Source organism: Syngnathus typhle, linkage group LG16 (assembly GCF_033458585.1).
Source record: "Syngnathus typhle isolate RoL2023-S1 ecotype Sweden linkage group LG16, RoL_Styp_1.0, whole genome shotgun sequence".
Classification (NCBI taxonomy): domain Eukaryota; kingdom Metazoa; phylum Chordata; class Actinopteri; order Syngnathiformes; family Syngnathidae; genus Syngnathus; species Syngnathus typhle.
In genome coordinates, this window is record NC_083753.1 from 6390332 (window position 1) to 6411221 (window position 20890).

Below are 20890 nucleotides of genomic sequence, written 5' to 3' on the forward strand. Positions count from 1 at the left end.
TGTTGATGTTTGTACCCTATAAAAAGAGATTTCATGAGCAGTTAAGCAAAACACCCCTCTGCCTTGACCAAACATGGTACAACTCTGCTCACCTTTGCCATAAAAGGTGTTGGATTAGTCCAATTTGGCTTTGCTAGTTGGACCAAGGAATAAAACTTTGAGACAAATAATTCACTGTGTCAGGTAAAGAGTTTTTATTTCATTTGCTTTTACAAAATGATCACATTACTGAGCATCAAGCTGTTTTAGCACATGCTTGAGCTTTGCAAATTGTTTAGGTCTGCTCCAATTAAAGCTCATGCCACATTCACTATGACAATTCTGTGATGATGTGCTGTCTATTTATATTTCATGTCCGTGACCACTTTAGTGTCTGATTTTTACCATTTGACATTTCACCAGTGGTTAACTTTGTGAAGCTATTTTTGTTGTTGTTTTTGTTTAACACTTTTTTTTCCCCCCCTCAACACTGAAAATCACAATGTCCAATTAATTAGTGAGCTATTTTAGGAATAGGTCCAAGATGAATGATTAAAGTGTATGGAATTGTGTTTGACATATCAAGTAATTTTACACATCATTTCACAATACTAACCTTTGCAAAGGGTCTTATTATGGTAAAAAAAAAGAATAAAAAAATATTTTTTTAAATATCCAAATATTAATTAGGCTACAAATACAAAACAAGCGGATGAATAAGAAAAAAAAGGAACAATTCTTTGCTTCTCTCTTCTCCTGTTCCTTGAACACTGTAAGTACTGCATGTAACGGAATGTCATATGTCGGAACCACTGAAAACCAAGAACCCACTGTAGAATTAGGAGCGGGTTGAAAAAAATAATAAGTAGACTTTTGCGGTGGTTAAGAATGCAAAAGGTATGTTAAGAGTCTATCATTGTGGTCGTCTGACCTGGAGGACATTGACTCCATGATCAGTATTTCCTATTTGGAAAACTGTGTTGAAATGGAAACAAATGGATTGTGAGCTCCATCAAGAGAATATTTGACTAGCTCATGTCCCACAATGTAGCCCAATGACCAAAGCAAAAAACATATCAGAGATGAAAAAGGGGCTTGAGATTTAATGCACGCTAAGCCTACTCAATAGGATTACATTCCAAAAACGATCAAATGTGATTGCGTTGACATGCAGTTTATACAACAGTGAGGAAAATCAAGTGTGTCTTTTGCTGCATTGCTCTGCTGCTTGGAGTCGAAAACATAAGCTTGTCATAGAGCGCTTTTTTGCCTCATTAAATCTGCAGACGTGCCCTACTTTTTTTTTTTTTTTTTCTTTCCCCCCTCCCTCTCCCTCCTCCATTGGACTCGATTACTTGTGAGCAGATTTGGTGGAGGATGCGTGGGGGTGTTTCATTAAATATCAATTCATTCTGCTGTGTTACTCAACATAATGTGAGCATGCTGGAGAGAAGTGAAGAAAGGCTTTTTTTTTTTTCCTTCTTATCCATGTCCTTGAATAGTGGATGTTATACGTACGTGTCTGCATTACTTCTCCATCCTGTTGTGCTTCCACCAGATCGCCTTTATCTTAACAAACCCTGATAAACTTGTACTTCTATCGACCCCCCCCCCCCTTTTGTTCTCTGAGCAGTCCTCCCTAGAATGACATTGAGCAGCCCTGAATTCCAGCTCGGCCACACCCATAACCCCCCCTCCCCCCCTATTCATCCTCTCTGGTCCCATCGCGCCCCATTTTTTTCTCCTCCATCACAGTCCGTAAGCTGTCAAAACACTCCACTGCCTTCTCAATATCAAAGTCCAGCGGAAAACACAATCCGGTGTAATGTAGCTGAGATTGAATGCCAGCAGTCATGTTTGGACTGCAAAAACGAATCCAAAGTTTCCATTATTATATATTATTTTATATTTAAATATGGATATTTTTTATTTATTTGTATATTATTGCCTATTGTATTTTCTGCTAGCTGATCATTTAAAATGCATGGTCCTGTCTGACCTTGTCTGAGAGCGTTTCCACATTTGGATGGTAGGGGGTGGGAGGAGGAGCTACGTACTGGAAATCACCTTGACATTCCTTCAAGAGAACATTTCAAGCATTTGCATTCAACTTGCCGTCTTTATCGAGTTTTTTTTTTTTTTTAATTGACACTATGAAATAGTTTCACAAGGAACGCGTTTGTTTTGGCAGAGATAGAGATGAAGCATTTATTGAAAACAATATCAATTGCTGTGATTTGAGAGAGCAATCAATAGGGAATAGAACGGATTGTTATTTCCAGCTGTTTTACATTTCACAACATCATGATGTAGTTTCCTGCGAATGACAAACCGTAACGACTTGGTCGTGCAAATCAAGTGTAAACCTTATTGACCTCCACTCAAGCGCTTTGTGAACACCACCAGCTGCTGTGGACTTGCCTCCGTCGTATTGATTTGCGTTGTGCTTCTTTTAATCGGACCCAACTCTGCAGCCGCTGACAAGTTCAGTGCCAGAAAGCTGAGTCAGGGCCAATTGACCATGCAGAGCAGACAAGGGGCCACGCCGAGCCCTCCCTCCCTCCCTTCCCCGCCACGTTAATGCCAACCAAATCATTTATCAGCAGGCAGGCCAGTCCAGCGTGGCCGGCCGGGGAAGGGGAAGGCCCGCTATGTCACTATGACACTGTGCGTCTATGTGAGACATGATTGTAACCGTCTGATGGGATTTCACGCACCCGCTCGTACAGTGGAATGGGTGGCAGGCAGTCAGATGTGTTAACGGTAATGCACAATGACTCACAGAAGCCTACTCTTAAGCCCTGTCTGTCATTCACCCATCCATGACTTGCCACACACTGTGCTTCCCTCAGCCCTCAACAATGGCAGCTCTTGTGCAATGGAGGGGCAAAATGTCTCACTGGCTAATGAGCAAAGTTGCTTTCTGTTCAAGGCTTGTGTTAGTTTGTTACTTTTTACACGCCCACTATCTCCGGCAGTGCAAAAAGAAAACGAAGTACCGTCATTTTCGGACTATAAGTCGCGTTTTTTTTCATAGTTTGGGTGGGGGGGCGACTTATACTCAGGAGCGACTTATATACATATTTATGTTTTTTTTCACTTGTTTGGGCATTTTATGGCTACTCCGGTGCAATTTATAGTCCGAAAATTACGGTAAAAGGGGGAAGTTGTGTTTTTGTAGCCCAATCGTGGCAATTTAGATGATGCGAGACGAGCGTGCAAGAAAAATCCCCTGTTTTCCCAGCTATGACGAATACTTTGATTTGCATCCAGCCCAACGAAAAGTACAAAGTCGCCCAACGATCAGAGGCCGGCCGACATTTTAATCTTTCCTTGTTGTGTCAAAGGAAAGGACAGCTGCGGGTCAAAAAGCACACAGCAGCTTAAAAAGAAAAGCCCAAAAGTGCCACTTTAAATACCACCGCAAAGTGGTGCCCTGGTTTAGCGAGACTTACAGATTTCTTCACTCTAAGGTCACGGATGTCATGATTTCAAATAAGAATGCATTCTTGGGTATGGAAAAAAATGAGGCTTTTTTTTTTTTATTCATTCTGCAGCTTAATATAGTAGACAGTAGATTATAGAGACTAAAGAAGCTTTGTTGTTGATTGCCAAGAGTCAGTAAAATAGCATCCATGTCTTTTGTTCCGCAGAGAATCAAGTTTAGAGAAGGCTTAATGTCTTTGTGGGGTCCTACAGCGGCCAGTGGGGCAACTGCGGCCTCCTGTTGTGCTCCCTGGAAGTTTTTGTGGGAAGCACTCCAGGAGTCACTCAGTTTGCTACCCGCCATCTCAAAGACAAATAATCCACCATATTTCTTCTCTCGATGAAAAAATCAAATAGGGAAACAGAGCCTCTTTGATAAAGAAAAAAAAATATTTCACAAGAAATGCCTCACGTGGAGCAAATGGTTCCTTTCTGCGAAGCAGCCTTCTTATTGTCATTCACAATAACAGAGAATCACCAACATAGTGTCAATTGACAGACCTTGTCATCAAAAGATATTCAATAATACATAAGATTAGCTGTATTAAATCTTGTGCCTTTCAAAAGATATCATAATGCACAGGTATACCGTATAACCGGTAAATTTAAAATTTTCGATTAGCCCTCCTCTGTACTAGCATACAGTCATATCAAAAGGAATTCCAAAATAATAAGAAACAGATACTGAAATAAATCTCCAGCTAAGCACATTTTTTTCTGTAATTACAACACAAATTATTGTCAGATGCTCCACATTGACTTTACCGCACATTATCAGCTGAATGGAAAAAAATCTTTGTGAGTCAGACTGTAAGCGTGTGCGTCAGTGAATAGGAAGCACCTTTCGGATTCTGCCAAAGAGCTCCACATGCTGATGTCACCTCTTGGCACCACTTTGTGATCTTTGGACGTGATCAGCAATTGTGCCACAGCCAACCAGTCAGCTTATTGGGTTTGACCCCGGCCACTGATGTCATGTAGCAGGAATGCAAACAAGCTGGCCGATGTTGTGTGCAGGTGTGTGTAGCGTGTGTGTGTGTGTGTGGTGGGCCAGTAGCCACGCTACAGTAGTGTTTATAGAGTCGGGCTGTTGTCCGGGCAGCACAAACAGCTTGCCAGCTGGGACCGTGTTGATTTTTCACTGGACAAGCTGTATATTTAGTGCACTCACTGCTGACTGGGTGTGAAGTTGCTGTGCCAACATTTGCCATGGCCGGCCGCTCCTAAATGGGCAACTATTTGCCGAGCGTTAAAAGACAATATTTTAGCACTGTCTTGTTTTTCATAATTGGAATGAAAAGTAACGGGAGCTCCGATTGTGTTTCGGTAGTACGTTAAGCAGTACGTTCTGATTTTTTTTAAATGTGACGTAATTGAAGCAGGACTAATCCTCGGAGGTGAAAAATATAAAAAAAACTTAAAGATTAAGCTCAAAGTCTCCAATGATTTCTTTTCTCAGGAAATTGCTCCAGTGTTGATCTTCTGCATGTTTTTTTTTTTTTATTAGATGCTTGTATGTTTGACTGTTTCATTCAAAAAAACAATGAAAATGCATAGGTGACTCTCCCTCTCCTTTTTTACACTTTGGCAAATCTGATGTTCACTAATAATAATAAAGACTCCCCCCCCCCCCCCATCTCTGTTACACCAGCTTCCTCTAGTAGTGCTCAGTGTAGTGTGGCTTAGAATGTTTAAGTGGTACGGTTGACGTCAAAAATCTTGCTCTAAATATGTTCAACAACTCTTGATATTATGTTACAGGCAATGTGAACATTGGCGGGATGAAGCGCTTCTCAGATGACACGATTTATTTCATGTCTCTTTTCACCCGATACCTTGTGTGGATTATATTGGGCCAAACAAACTGGTTTAGCGGACGACCAAATGGAGGGCAGCGAGGGAGGAAAAAAAACAATACAAAACAAATGTTGGAAGGGCTTAATGTCGGAGTTTTTCAAAGTTCTTCTACACTGAAGGCACCCAAGCCATTCCTTAATGGAAATGAGTTTGTGTACTTCAAATTTCTTCAAGTCAACAGATGACCTGAAGATGACATAGTACAGATTTTTGCAGACTCTGCTCTTCTTCTAGAAGCCAGAATGTTTTTAATTACGTATCTCAACGCACACATGTGTGTGGAATTCACATCCTGTGAGCCATGTGTGCTTCTATCGAGGCTATAAACTCACATTGGACACGGCTGGTGAAAGCGTGGTTTCAGTTTACTGTTCATAAAAGTGTCGTGCCACTGTAGTGGCTTGCTTTTCTCCAACTCTAATTAAACATTGTTAGCGCCCTTGATGATGCTGAGCCCGTACGATTTTGCCATACAAGTTATTTTGGGAAAGGACACTGCTGTGTTTTATGACAAGTAAACATTGGAGATTGTCTATTTTTAAAACTGCCACTGAATGCAATCTTATTTTTGGGGGAGTTTTTATGTAAACCACAGTAATGTAACTTTGCTGTGAAGAAAGTCTAACATTAGATGCTTTTGCGTATTATTCATATACAGTAAGAAATGTAGTTCCCGCCGTCCTGTTATAAATGTCATTTTAATGCTCAGAGTGAAATATCGAAGGCAAGAGTGAGGAGAATAGGGAAATGGTTGGTTGAGAAATGGAATGCATTTGTCAAAAGCTGTATTGCATCTCAATTAGACTTTGTAGTCATCTGGAGCTGGAGTTGCCACATCTATTCTGCTGTGGAGCCCACATCAAACAACATATGCTGCTTCTGATGTCACTCCAAGTTGGTGAAGAAATTAAAATGATGCACAGAGAAGATTAAACGATAATGCTATCCTCCACAACTTTGATACGATACAGCTTCCGATTGAACTCTGATTTTTTTTTTTTTGTTAAACTCGGTGACCCTGCGATCGTCTCTTCGCTACCGTAATTTTCGGACTATAAGTCGCACCGGAGTATAAGTCGCACTAGCCATAAAATGCCTAAAAAAGTGAAAAAAAAAACCATATATATGTATATAAGTCGCGCCTGAGTATAAGTCGCCCTCCCCACCCAAACTATGAAAACAAACGCGACTTATAGTCCGAAAATTACGGTACTAATTAGACAAAGCCTTTATGTCCATACACGACTGTTTAATTTACTTGTAAACCACTACATCATGAGTGATGGTGACATTGAGAGGGGGTGGTTGGCACCTGGCAACCCAAATATTAAAATAGCATTTATTTCAAAGACAGCATCTTTCTGCTGCTTCCAACCATGACAATGTATGTCATTTTTAAATGTCCCCGACCACTCGTATGAGCAAAGTGGCTGTAAAATCTGCGATTTTTACAATGTTGCCCTTAAAACGAGCAGGCACTGAACGTTTTGTGTCACGTTTCTGCTCTTTCTTAGTCTTGTGGGACATTTTGAGATCATGGCAACTAACGCCTTATAGATCCTGGCACACTGATGCCCGATGAAACATTTGTCACCTTTATTAGTGAGAGATGATGCTTTTATGGGATATATTTTAGTTTTATTGCTATTTTATGTGAATCGTTTTGGCAAAATGAATCGGATTGTTTTTTAATGAAGTGCGACGTCCTATTTATGACATGATGGTTCTATGCAAGATTTGTCGTGAGGATTGACGGGAAATTTTGGCCATCAGCAGGGTTTCCAGCCATCAACATTTATTTCCCTCCTTACTCTTTTCATTGTACCACCCTCTCCTTTCAGCACAATTGAGACGAAAGCGGGTTTCTACAGTCTAATCCCAGAGAGCTGAATAAAAATTGCTTGGCGAAGGTCCCCCCCCCACACACACACCCCCTCTCTTTGTGGCTGTCCGACATCCCCGTTTCTTGATGAAAATGTCCCCGCTGGATGGAGAGCATTAGACGCCTGCTCTAATCCCATGTAATTTCCCACAATCCCCTTTTGCTTGCATCCTGCCAAGGAGGCCTTCTGCACCCTGCTGAGCCCTTCTAGCTGCCGGCTTTGGCTTTCCCACACCCCTGCTCAAGGAGTATTTCCTGTACTGGTGGAGAGGAAACAAGAGGCTGTGTCTTTCCTTTACTCCTCCTCCTTTCATTTGGCTTTTCATAGGAGCAGAAGAAGCACATTGATGAGTCGTCCGATTGACCTTGAGCCACAGTGTAGACCAGAAAGCACGAGATACAAACAGTATATTGTGGAGCAAGGCTGCTATCATCACTTCCCCCTTCTCCAGAATCACTGCTTTTACTTTCTGGAACCATTAAAAAAAAAGCCAACTCAGCATACTGAAATGTGGTTCTCTCATTTCCTCCAAGACTGACTACACCAGTGGAATTTGGATGGAAAAGTCAGTTGACTTGGTGGTTCGAGACGCAGCATTTTAATGGTCCACAGAGGCGGGAAAACATTCTACCTATGTAGTAAAGAAAAAAAAAAAGATGGACAACCTCTACAAGATTAGATTTATTGCAGATGTTCAGTAAAATTGGCGTTTCAGTGATTCCACCGTGTAAAACATTCCCTTGACTGTCACATCTGGCATTTACCTTCACTTCCTGACGTGCGTGCGTGTCGACGTTGGGGAATCTCCAGCGCCACGGTCGGACGTCATCTCCCTTGAAATACGGCAATTGCTCGGCGAGTGGTTCAACCCAAACGTAATCACAGTCGTCACATCTGTTGGGGAATTGTAAATCAGCCAAAGAATCGGAGCAGAACCATGACTGCAGTTTGATTCAGAGTCTCTGTTGCATGATGTTAGCCAAACGTATACAAAGCGGGCTGTTAAATGGTCACACTGGGATGGAAAGTGGCTCAAAAAGGTATTGTGGCTGGTTCTCGAAATGCATTCTTTGCGTCTTGACTTTTTGACATTTTACAGGAACATTGCCAAATAATAAGAAAAGGGAACTAGATGTCAACGAATGACTGGACAGGGAAGGGAAGGTACGGTTCTCGGCTCCACCATCTAACTCCTTGCCAAGCAATCCAAATGTAAGGCGATATAAACAAGAACCGCAACTATCTACCAAATTGGAGGACGTACAATAAATATGGTCGAGGATTAAGTGTCATCCTAATTTTAAACCTGGAGTAAGGAAAATATTTCCCAAGTGAGAGCATGATAAGAGAGAACAATGAAGACATTTGTCAGAGTACCGCTGGCCATAAAATGCATATCACTATGACAGAATGTCTTTTTTTGGGGTGACATATTCACAAAAGCAAAAATGTCACCATGCTTTCTTTCACCAAGCAATATTTTATCTAGCCCAATCCACCAGTAGGATCACAATCAGTCTTTCTCTTTCTTATCTCTCGAAACCTTCAGGCCAAGTAGCGAGGTGCTGGAACCTTTGAAAACAACCAAATGAAATTGGTGTCTGTGGTCTGGATGCCCTGATATGCTCTTTAGATGTATGGTATGCAACCTTTATCTCCTCTCTGATCCTCTCAATGCTCTGTCAGTCAAGCGGCTTAGGTCACCGGGTTCAGACGGCGTTCTGCGGAATCATTCATTACAGCATGGGCTCCCGCCACTCAGCTCGTGCTACGATCAATAGGCAGTACATATGAATCGAGGCGTTCACGAGTATGAGACATAGAACATGCCGCGACCCAGTTCATGGCGGGCTTTTTCGGCAGTAGTAAAGCAGTGTTTCGACAATTCCGGCAGGCCTTTTGGTGGAAATGTCTCCACTTTAAAGCGAAGGGACCCTGAAGCCCTTAGCAACCTCATTTCCGACGTTGACTCTAATTGTTGGAAGAGAAACACTTTGCTTTACATAAGAAGCAATTCTTCTGACCAAAATGACACACGCAAGTTTGAATATTTCAAATATATTCATAATTGATGATGAGAATGTTGTATTTGTCATTTACACTGCAGAAATGTCATGTTGGTGTAGTTCATTTGATTTAGCACGGCTGGCGCCGTAGGTTAGTCTATGGATTTCCCCCCAAAAATTATTTATGATTAAATTAAACACCCAAATCGAACTGGTGCTGGTGAGACTTTTTTTAAACTATACATTGATGACCTATTTTCTGTTCCATCGTTACCTTGCTAATATAGCCATATTTTTATCCTCAAATTTCTCCTCTTGCTATAAAATATTTACCATAAAGTATTTCCATCCTCATCGACCTTCTCATGTCAAGTACAGCAACAAACGTCAACGGTGCTCCCATTTGGGACCTCGACTTCATTAAGAATGGCTTTAGGGTATGTTGGAGGGCAAACTGATAAAAAGGAGAGACAAGCAGAATGATAACCACATCAGCAATAAAACTAGACAACAAGTCTATTGCACAATCTTGAATCGCTCACTATCTGCCTTTGATTGTGAGTGCAGCTGCTTCCGGAAATGCGCGATGGCTTGCTAATGTACGAGTGTGAATGCATTTATGGAATCACAAGGTCAAAGATCATCCATTCAGCAAAGGTCAGGGAGGAAGTCCCGTTCAGTGTGGGTTGAATGCTCTCAACAGGCGGTGCATAAACAGAATTAGACGGGCAAAAGAACCTCAGTCAAACGGCAACAGAACCAAACGGGACCTCCAGGAAGAATGGCTTCATTAGATGACCTTGATTTTGCCCTCAAATAAGAGCAATGATAGATCAAGTGAGCACATACATTTTACATATACTCAATTTCTTTTGGAGGGCCATGATGACTGTCAACATCTGAATGACTCTATTTTGAAACTTCTTCCTACCAGAACGTTCTTCGCTTTTTTTATTGACATTCTCTTTAATGCAAGAGAGCTTTTAGCGACAGTATCATGTGGTGGCCCACTCAGCATTAACTTTGGAAGGCTTGTATCAGCCATCTGCTTTTAATTGCCAACATTTTGAGACTGTCTCAAGGAGAGGCTCAGGTCTCATCTGGATCGAATAAATGATAAGAGCAAGCTGAGGCGTCCTAAAAGTGCCTGAGAGCTTGATCAGGGATGGATAGTTTTACAACAACGGAGAAATGGTCACCATCAGTACTTATAGTTTGAAGTAGGCTATTATCCATTTAATAACTGCAAACATAGAGGTTGTGGAAAGTCCTGAAGAGCTCCAATCGTCAGAGGCAGGGCAAGTTCACTTTTGTTAAAGATGGAGGAGGAGAAAATTCCTGTTTGGTCAAAGGGCAAACGGTTCACTTCCTGCTTTCTGGCTGACGCCACTGGAGGAGGTCCTTTAAAGATGCCGACCTCTTCCTCGCTCTCCCCGCCCTCAAATATCCCAAATAAGGACCCCAAAAAAATGAGAGACTTGTGGTGCTCCTCATCTCCCCGGCAGCATTACCCACCCGTGAGGTTTTCTCTTCGGGCCTCCCAGTGCCATCCGATCCCTGGGGCGCTGCTGCGGATGGATGTGATTTACTGGTGGCCCCTGTGTTTGTTTTCTCTACCCCGGCTGTTGGTTCAGCTAAGCACCCTGCTTACCTACTTTTGCTGCAGCGGGCGATGCTTTTGTACATGTGCTACGAAGGGGTGATGGCCGAGGCACACGTTGCAATTACAATAAATGTGCGAGGTGCGTTAGTTAGAATAGCAGATCCATGACGTGGATGTCAAGTTTGATTTGACTAACACACTTGGCTCAGTGGACCTGGGCCGGGCGCTGCCAGTGTCCATTAGAGGCGCTAATGTCATCATTTGACACATGATGCCCGTAAAAGTATTTCCTTTCAAGGTGGTCGAGTGGTCGTAAGCATACATGAGGACTCTTACACATAATCATAGAATTGAAAGCATTAGGTCCGCTACATACAGATTATCTGGATTGTGGATTGTCATTAGCCCAGTGTTCATCTAATTGCATCGATATCGCCAGAGGTCACGCGGCTCTCACCGGGTAGCCGTTACTAGCTGTCTCGAGTCTGCCGCCGCGTGGCGCGGCCCGCAAAGGTTGTCGCTGAGAAGAATATTTTGAAATATATTTTTGGACTAAATTATAGTTATAATCACATCGCAAGTGCAATAAATATGTTTTATATTTTACTGAGATTATCTAAGGCCAAAATTCTACACACACAGTTTAAAATTGAATGATGCCTATTTCGGGCATGGCAGGGTGTGATGGATGGATGGATGGATGGATGGATGGATGGATGGATGGATGGATGGATGGATGGATGGATGGATGGATGGATGGATGGCTGTGCCACTTTGCGCCAACTTCAGCAAAGCACCTCGCTCTGGCGCATGTGCTACACCTTTCCATCTAATACATTCTGACAGCTATTCTTTTTTTTCTCCTCCCAGTCTCGGGTCACGTTGGGTTGATCTAATCGGACGGAAACAAATTTTCATCCACTCGCCTTCAAAATTCCAAGTGCTTGTGAAACCACCTGATGTAATCGTTTTTCTAACTAGCACGTACGTCTTGAGTCACTTCGGCAAAGTCACCCACTTAAAGCTAAGCTGGCAAAAAAAAAGAAAAGCCGAGCTGTCGGTAGTTTTGATTCCCTGGTGGCATTTATTTATATACGGGCCAGCGATGGTCAATGGAGCTGTGCTCAGAGGACCAAATATTATCCATGCATGAGTTCTTTCTAAAAGAACACTTTGAAATAAAGCTAAACATGAAAACCTTTCCCCTGCTCAGTGGAGTGAACTCAATACAGTTGCACTCAACCGTGATGTCAACATGTCTTTTTATTTTGTATTTATTTATTCATTTATTCTTGGAAGGGGGGGGGGGGGGGGGCAGAGGAAGTTGGCTGTAACCCAGAGTCAGCTGTTGGCAAATGTTGCAACATGCAGACTGTACATGCCTGCATTCTAAAATAAGTACAAAGCAACATGCTGACAAACCAATCAATGTCAGATTATGTCACATGACAATTTTATTTTTACTTGCACATTATTCATCAGAAAGCACAATGTGTTTCACGCACAATTGGAACTCGTTAGCATTTATTTTAAAATGGAAGTTGATAAAAATGTGCATCATCCAAGAAGAATTGTCCTTTTGTTGCTCAGTATGTGACTTGGGGGACATGATCTGCAATCTCAGCTCTTTCTTTTCTTTCCCCTTTGCATCTCACTGATCCACAGATGCTTCTTCAGTTGATGAGGCATTTTTTTGAAGTTCAGGTTCCTTGATGGAAGAGAAGGTGATTGGAGAGCAAATGGAGGGGGAAGAGAGGACATACGTGTAAAGAGAATACGATGAGGCAGTCCATCCTTCTTGTCCTATTTAGTGGCTGAGGAGGAGACAGAAATGATAAAAGCAAAAAAAAAAAAAAGTAGCACAGCAGGACTAGTGTCAGATGTTAAAAATCCACGCAAGGGAGGAAAAGATGACAAGAGATTGAAATCACATGGAAGAAGCTAAAAATGGAGCAATCGGCATCTTAAATATGAAAAGCTTTTGGCTGATGCTGGAAGTTGCTTGAAGTTTCTTTGCGTTATTGATGAGCCTGTCAGGCCAACTCTTCATCAGGTTGTGGGAAGCTGAGGAGAAATGCAAAGAGGGAACGTTTGGGTTCGACGGAAGGTCTTCAGCGTTGGTGTCAAACTGCAGGCCCGGGGGCCAGATCCGGCCCGTCACATCATTTGATGTGGCCCGCAAAGACAAATTGCCCATGCACTTCATGTGTCAATACTTACACTGTATATATAATATAATATAATATAATATAATATAATATAATATAATATAATATAATATAATATAATATAATATAATATAATATAATATAATATAATATAATATAATATAATATAATATAATATAATATAATATAATATAATATAATATAATATAATATAATATATAATATATAATATATAATATATAATATATAATATATAATATATAATATATAATATATAATATATAATATATAATATATAATATATAATATATAATATATAATATATAATATAATATATATAATATAATATATATAATATATATAATATAATATATATAATATATATAATATAATATATATAATATAATATATATAATATAATATATAATATATAATATATAATATATAATATATAATATAATATAATATGATGGCCCTTCAAATGGCCAAATGGAAAGTGAGAAAGAATGAGGATCAACCCTTAATTACTTGACTCTTTAAGGAAGTGAAAATATTGATCACATTGTGCATGATGGTGCCTTTAATTCATATTAGGGAACTTAATATTAAGTGCTGACTCTGCAGAACATGCACTCCCTTCTGTTTGTTTTTTCATTCGCTCTTACTTGAGCCAAGATGGACAGAGTGACTGCATATGAGTCATTCTGTCTGCCAGTTGGCTAATCCTCCATAGCCAAGAGGAGCAGCGGTCCGGCAGTCTGGTCGGCTCTTTCAACCATGACCATGATTATTTATTTCCTCTGGGCACAATCTACTTTCAAAAGACTAACATCTGACCTATATTTGCTTGTTGTTTTTTTTTGCTTTATTTCAACTCCAAGCTTTCAAGTCCAACTTTCCCCATTCCTGGAGCAGCAAACTATTAAATAACGGCTTCTCTTGAAGTAATTATCATGTTAGGTTGGCCAATCTGGTTTTATTAGTCATCCGGGAGCCTCAGCTGAGTGCCTGAAATGGTGTGACACAGACAGTTAAGCAAATGTCCCTTCTAAAGAGTAAATATTTGTGGGTGCTTACAGATCCATGCTAAGGTTCTAATCTTGGGTTGGATTATCAAGATTTGATTGCACGGCAACGTGACTGCGGTCATCTTCATGCAACTTGCATCTTTCCTTGTGGCTTTTGATCAAGGCTGTTCGCTCTGGCCAACCTTACATCATCCAGGTCTGTAAGCAGTTCCTCATAAATGCACTTTAGGTGCTTCCATCTTCCACACGCTTCCTGGAAAATCAGTTTCCGCTGCCATGTCGAGTATCGCGTTTCTTAGTTGCTGATTTTTACAGGATCGAGAGAAGTCGTTTGCATTGGCTACGAAACAAGTTAGCTTTGTTCATGACCACAAAAGTACATTTTGTAGCTACGCCTATCTGCAAAAATACCAAAAGTTAATCTAACCCGCCTTCATGGAGATCTAGACGGTGCCTCGTGCAAGATTTTTATTTGTATAGCAACAGCGCCTTTAGTTGAATTGTTTTTGCATTTTTAATTTCTGGCTTGTCTTTCACAGTCAAGGTCAGCCACTGCTGCTCAGTTTGCTTGGAGATGATTGTTAATGCCCTGACCTTCTCCTTGAATGATGATGATTAGCACAAGTGAGCGTATCAGCCGTTCGCAGGTGTTGCCTCAATGTACATATATGTTGGGCTTGATGTTGACACTCATTCATTAGGTTTTACTGAAGAGCATGAAAAGACAACCATGTGAAGGAAGCAGTGGGAGATGAGGAAAGAAGAGGAATACAAATGAGAGGTGGGTTTAAAAGAGATGAAGGAGAGGGAGTAGAAGACGAGATAAAAGAAGCAAGATGAGAGGAACGTGTGAGGGTGGAAATATAGATAGCCGAGAAGAAGACAAAGAAGAGAGGTTTAGAAAGAGAAGCATGTAGTGCCGTCTTGCCAACCAACGCTTCCGTGACCTAGATTCTCTGCTTCTCCCCGGATCCCACTCTCATGAATGTTTGATGATGCCTCCAACAATAGCTGTATTTACACTTTTTAAATGACTACTCCTCTGCAGAGGGGAGAGAAAATCAAAGCCATTCAACGTGGCCGAGGAATTGATTTGAGAACATTGACGTGTAGGACCAAGCACACACAAACTTCCTCCTCAGCATCATCAATCAATCAAGCTTCATTTATAGAGCACTCTTCATAAAAACCTAAAGTACTTTCCAGAAACAAAAGGCAAGGTTAATGGGCTGACAGACAGACACACTGCGACAATAAAATAAATCAAATTTGTAGTATTTATTCTCTCCCAAAAATAAATACCTTAACAGTCCAAGCCCTGCCAGCATCTCTGCTAATGCTCTCCATCCCCAAACCTTGGCTAGGCACATCTTCCAGCATCAGCCGTCACCATGGTCACAGATAAACCTCTGTCTGTGTTGCTATGGTAACCATTCTGGGAAGTTAAGTCTGTGACTGCCATGAGAGGCAGGATAGAGAGGAGCCTCATCAGGCAACAAAATGGCGGGGAGATTAAACAAGACGCGCTTATCACAACAAACAAACAATGGATGCTGGGAAAGCACACAATGTGTCTTGAACTCATTCTCCTCAGCGGACATATGCGCATGGACGCATCAACATGACGGCCCACATGCACACGCGCAGCTCTTAATCCCATTCCAGTAACCAGAGAGAATTGGTTCAGCATCAGTAATCTCTGAAAAACCCAGTTTGGGGAATTTGTTTGATATCCCGCTCCAAGTAGAGCAGCACAGATGAGAGGCTAAAGCTAGCAGCTAAAAAAAAAAAAAATTGAGAGCAGCAAAGTAACAGCAGAAAAATGTGATGCGCTTCTTCATTGAAGAATTAACAGGACTAGAGTATTTTAACAAATATGTCTACGCTCGATTGCGAGAATGAAGATCCATGAATGGGTCAATAACGTGACACCAACATCACTCGTGAAACCACAAGAGAATCTAATTTTTCATGTTTTATATTCATGTGCGCTGTTGTGTTTTGCTTCTCAAAGTTTGCTCTAACAACTTTTGACTTGATCAGAGGGTGGAAAAAATGCTGACATCATTGCAGGCTAGTGATTTGGCCCTGTGAGGATGAATTTCAAATTAGATTTTGAAAAACACACTCCCATTTCCGCCCTGATTTGATTCAAGCATGCCGAAACGTACTTAACGTCACGATTGTTGTTAATAATATTGTACATGTGTGACAGTGTTCAGTTGACCTTGAGCAAAATCTTTTTCACAAGAGCGAAAGCTGTTTTGGTCCAAAATGTTCTTCCGTTTTGTGCAGGTGTAACGACCTTGTATCTCAATAGCTTTGCCCTCAAGGTGCATTTTTCTTTCTGCTCTTCCCATGGACTAGTGTTTCAACCCCCACCCACTTTCCACTTCTTGGTGGAGACCTTGTCCCCCTCATGACCATAGTCCGGCTCGCTTCATAGACCAAATCATTTCGACTACCCCTTACTCCACCGTTGCCATGGTAACCATGTCCGGGTTTGCGTCTGCTAGGGGATTGGTTGCCAGGGGCTAGATGCTTTCCAATCAAATCTGTTACTGGGGGTGTGAGAACCTCCTATGGTGGACAGCAGCAGCAGAAACTGGAAGGAGTGAGGGAGAGGGGGCGCCACCTGTTGGACTAGGCTGTTATCTTGTGGTAATTGTTTTGGTGATTGGCGCAACCACCAGGATGCTTTTTTTCTTAATATATATACCATGAATTTATTTCGGTCATTTAACTTGGTGGAATAGTCTGCCTACCGCATGGTCAGGGTGAGATGTCGTCATGATGACAGCTGCCAGAGCACCGATGCCACTGACAGCTTTGTGATCGATGCAAACCATCTATGGTGCCAAGCAGAGACACGGTGGACCAGTGATTGTCTAACTGGGCCGTGTTTGCCATCTGTCACTGTCAGGAGATTCCGTGTCCCAACACACCCAGAAACATTGCGCATTGCCAGGTAATTATGTTGCCATCCATCACTAGCAAAAAAGCTGCATCCACATTAGCTTTCCGTTTCAGGGCTTTTTCGATGAGAAACACTTGACCGCAACCTTTGACCCTAAGCACCATTTATTTACTATTTTACCCAAGTTACTGTCCATGACTGTCTCATGGTTTTCTTTTTAATGAATAAGTAAATCAAATAATTAAATATACAAATAAAGTTTTTAATGATTAAATAAATAATACATTGAGTAGCTCATGAGACTGTTTATGTGTTACTCTCATTGTGTTTTAACTCAAGCAGAGTTTGACAGTTTGATGACTGAGTTTTTTGGCTCGGAGGGCAGGATGACAGATGTCTCATAAAAGTTTGGCTTACTCCCGAACAATCCTTTTCTTGTCCTTCTCGTTTCGGTCTTCTCCCTCAGTTGTCAGTTCAATGCTGCCTCCCTCATACTGCCGCATAGCATATCTTCTCATCTACGCTGGAATTACAGCAAAGCCAGCATCTCAGAGGAGCGCTTTAGATTGCTTGCAAAGGCGAATGGGATAAATGAGCTTCGCGTGCACAAAGGAGATGACGTTATCGCTGCAAGATGTCTTAATGAGTTGGTGGGGAAATATGGAACGCTATTAATTGTCATGAACTGAGAGAAAGGGATGCATTGTTCGACGTAAATACAAATACACTGAGATATCATGACAGTGTGTTATGTGGAAATACGGCGGCTTCTTTGACAAAGGGATGAGACATTATTAAAGTGACTGATGCATGATACATTTCCATCCTGATGCCGCCAGCTTGTCAAGAGAGACGACTGAGGAGATCATTCAAATTGTATTGTTTAAAAGCCTGTAACCATTCACTCCATCTTACTCAGACACCAGGTACCATCTGCAATTTCGTATTAACATCGGGAGATTCAACTCGGCTCGTTGGCCCGCATTTCAAAATATTCATATTTATAACGCAGATGGATTAGAGTGCTGCTGCTGCTGCTGTGAAATAAATCACATCAGAAAAAAACGCAAGGTAGATGGGATCCAAACGGCTAATTCATATTCATTCCTGTCATAGATTGACTAATCACATAATTACTTTAACAGCAAAGTTTTGCAGCATGTGTTTGGCTCAGAATGAAGAAATTGAGAAGTTGGTTGATGCGGGTCAAGTGTCAGATGTCTTTTCAATAAATCTCACGACTTAGCCAAGACTCACAAAATCATATAAAAGTGACTACAGCTTTGGCTAACATGCCTCAGATGGTTTTATATGGTCTTTCCAATTCATTTGATATGGTCTTTCAAATTAAAAGACATCTTGGAGGTTCCATGACATAGGGATTGAAAAAAAAGTAGCATTTAGGTTAGTTAAATTGGATTTCTTTTTTTTTTTGATAGGCCTACATTTAAGCTAAAAATGGAAATATCCGATGATGTCATCTTAATGATAATGTGATCTTTGAAAGTGATGGTCAGGGAAACGCTGCGGATATGACAAAATAGCTTTGGAACCATGGAAAGTCAGGAAGTAGAGGTCACAAATGGCTTTGCAAGCTTGTGGCTAACAACCACCATGTCACTGACCTGCAATTAATGTTTGCTTTTTATAAATTGACACCATGACATTTCCCCCGAAAAATCTTCCTGTTGCTTTTTTTACACAACAGCCTAGACAAGAAACCTCATGGGCAAAGATCGTAGAAATGATCATGTAGTTTGTTTGCATGAGGTTTCTGGATTAACAAAAAAAAAATGGTCAGATGAATCTCTGTCTGCCACATTTATTTCGATGGAAAATGTTTTTATTTAAAATCCACCTTTTGCACTCTCCATGGACCCTCTCAGCTTCATTCCATATGTTGACCGACATTGAGGGTGGGGTGAGTCTCCGGAGGACAATACAATAACAATACGTCTTCTGCCTGACGCATTCTTTCTAAACTAGCCAGTAAACAGCTGCAGCGAAAATCGTAAAAGCTTCATGTTCATGATCGGGACTGTGTGAATCCAGAAGGTTTTGGAGTCACTGGACCTGGTTCCCTTTGCATGCATGTTTTTGTCATTGCTGTACTTATTGTATTACACAGCAAACTGTTGAGTTTGGAGAAAAGCAAACTTTTTTTTTCTTTTTTTTTTTGTCGTCCTCTCCAACATTATAATTAAATTATAAAACAGTTCAGTTCATTATGAAACACATTTGTGGAATCAGCAATTTCAAACGTAGCGCACTCCATGTATAACCAAATGGACACAGGTTCAACTCGCATCGTGGGAGAGCTAGTTTGCATTCCTGCAGCGCTATAAGCTATGAGTTCTTCAAACTGCCTATACGTATCATTTTTTTGTTCAGGGATATGGTGAAAGGCTGCACAAAAAGAGGGGGCGTAAAAAGGCAAACTAGATAAGGTGACAAAACAAAGTCAGTTGCTGATATACATCTGTACAAGGTTGTTATCGCAGCGTTCACGGATGAGAGCATAACCAGGTGGCGAGCAATGCGAATGAAAACAAAGAAAGAAATTAGGATGAACCGTAATGCAGAACACATGCAAGTCAAGTGAAAAGGTCAGCCGGGGGGGGGGCGTACCATTTACGAGCACATCATTTCAGGCGACGGAAATGTAGCAAAGAATGTGGCCTTAAATACCTAAAAGTTATTTTCAAGTAAACCTTTCCATATGTCGAACTAATAAATAATCCCAATCCTCTAAAGACGGGATCTTGAGCAAAACATCTGGGATTCTTCATTATGCATGCAGCGCTATACACATGAGGATGGATGGTTTCCAAAGCCAAAAGAGGGAGAAACCAATGAAGGGGAAATGCTGGAAAGAAAAGTGGCTTGTCGGCAAAAAGTGAAATCTCTGAGGCTTGGCACCGAACCAAAGTCCTGCGTGGCCATGTTTATTGTGATAATCGTTGGCGCTCCAACACTCCCTCTTTTAGTATTGTGTGTTAGGTAGTTAGGATAGTTAGATGCCGTGCAGGATTACGGATTGTCAACCCTGGAGAAAAAAAAAATGCACTTGGATACTGCAGATATCATTCACATGTTTGCCTGTATAGAAAGTTGCTTGGATGTTTTGTGTTTGTCTTGTAATGTGACACCGATAGGGTGAAGTCAAAGCTAAGGAAGAAAAATGCAGTTTGATCTAACCACGTCTCTTCCTCTTTCTGGATCTTCTCGGTGGAAGATTTCAATCTCTGGCATGTTTTTGTCCTCGAAACCCAGAGACACTTGTTGACCCGGCAAAATCTCCGTACGCAAGTTCTAGATTTGTCACTTGAAAAAAACAGACAGACTCGGCATACCGAAACAGCTGTGCCCATTCCAGATGTTGGATTTCATGCACAATATTCCAAAGCAAAATAGGCGGAAGAAAGTTTTTTTTCCCCAGATGTTTGAGTGTTGCTGTTTTATTTCCACGGGTGTAATTGAGTGAAATTAAACTGCACAGCTCCAGAATAATCTTGACGATGTCAAGAGTGCTTTCGGGAACAGCCGCTGTTGCAGACTGCTGATTAAGACTCTTGCTTCCTGCTTTGTTTTGAATCAATTCAAGTGGTCCTGCTTCTTATTAATCTGACTGATAAGCATGTCTCGGCTTTCTTCACTAGTGCCTTTTTGTTCCATGGATGTGAAGATGTTGCCGCTTCTGTTTCTCTCCTCCAAGACTTGAAAATCAGGAAATCATTGATTTACAGCTCGGTGTCTGCTGTGTTTGTTTGTGTGACCATGTGGGAGGACACATGTCTGCTTTGGTATGTCGTGCTTAGAGCATAGGTGTCAAACATAAGGCCCGGGAGCCCGATCCGGCCCATCGCATCATTTTATGTGGCCCGCAAATTGTGGAACGACTTCATGTGTCAATACTGAAATTACAAATTGTCTTCACTTTTAAAGCCAAATGTGGCTTAACAA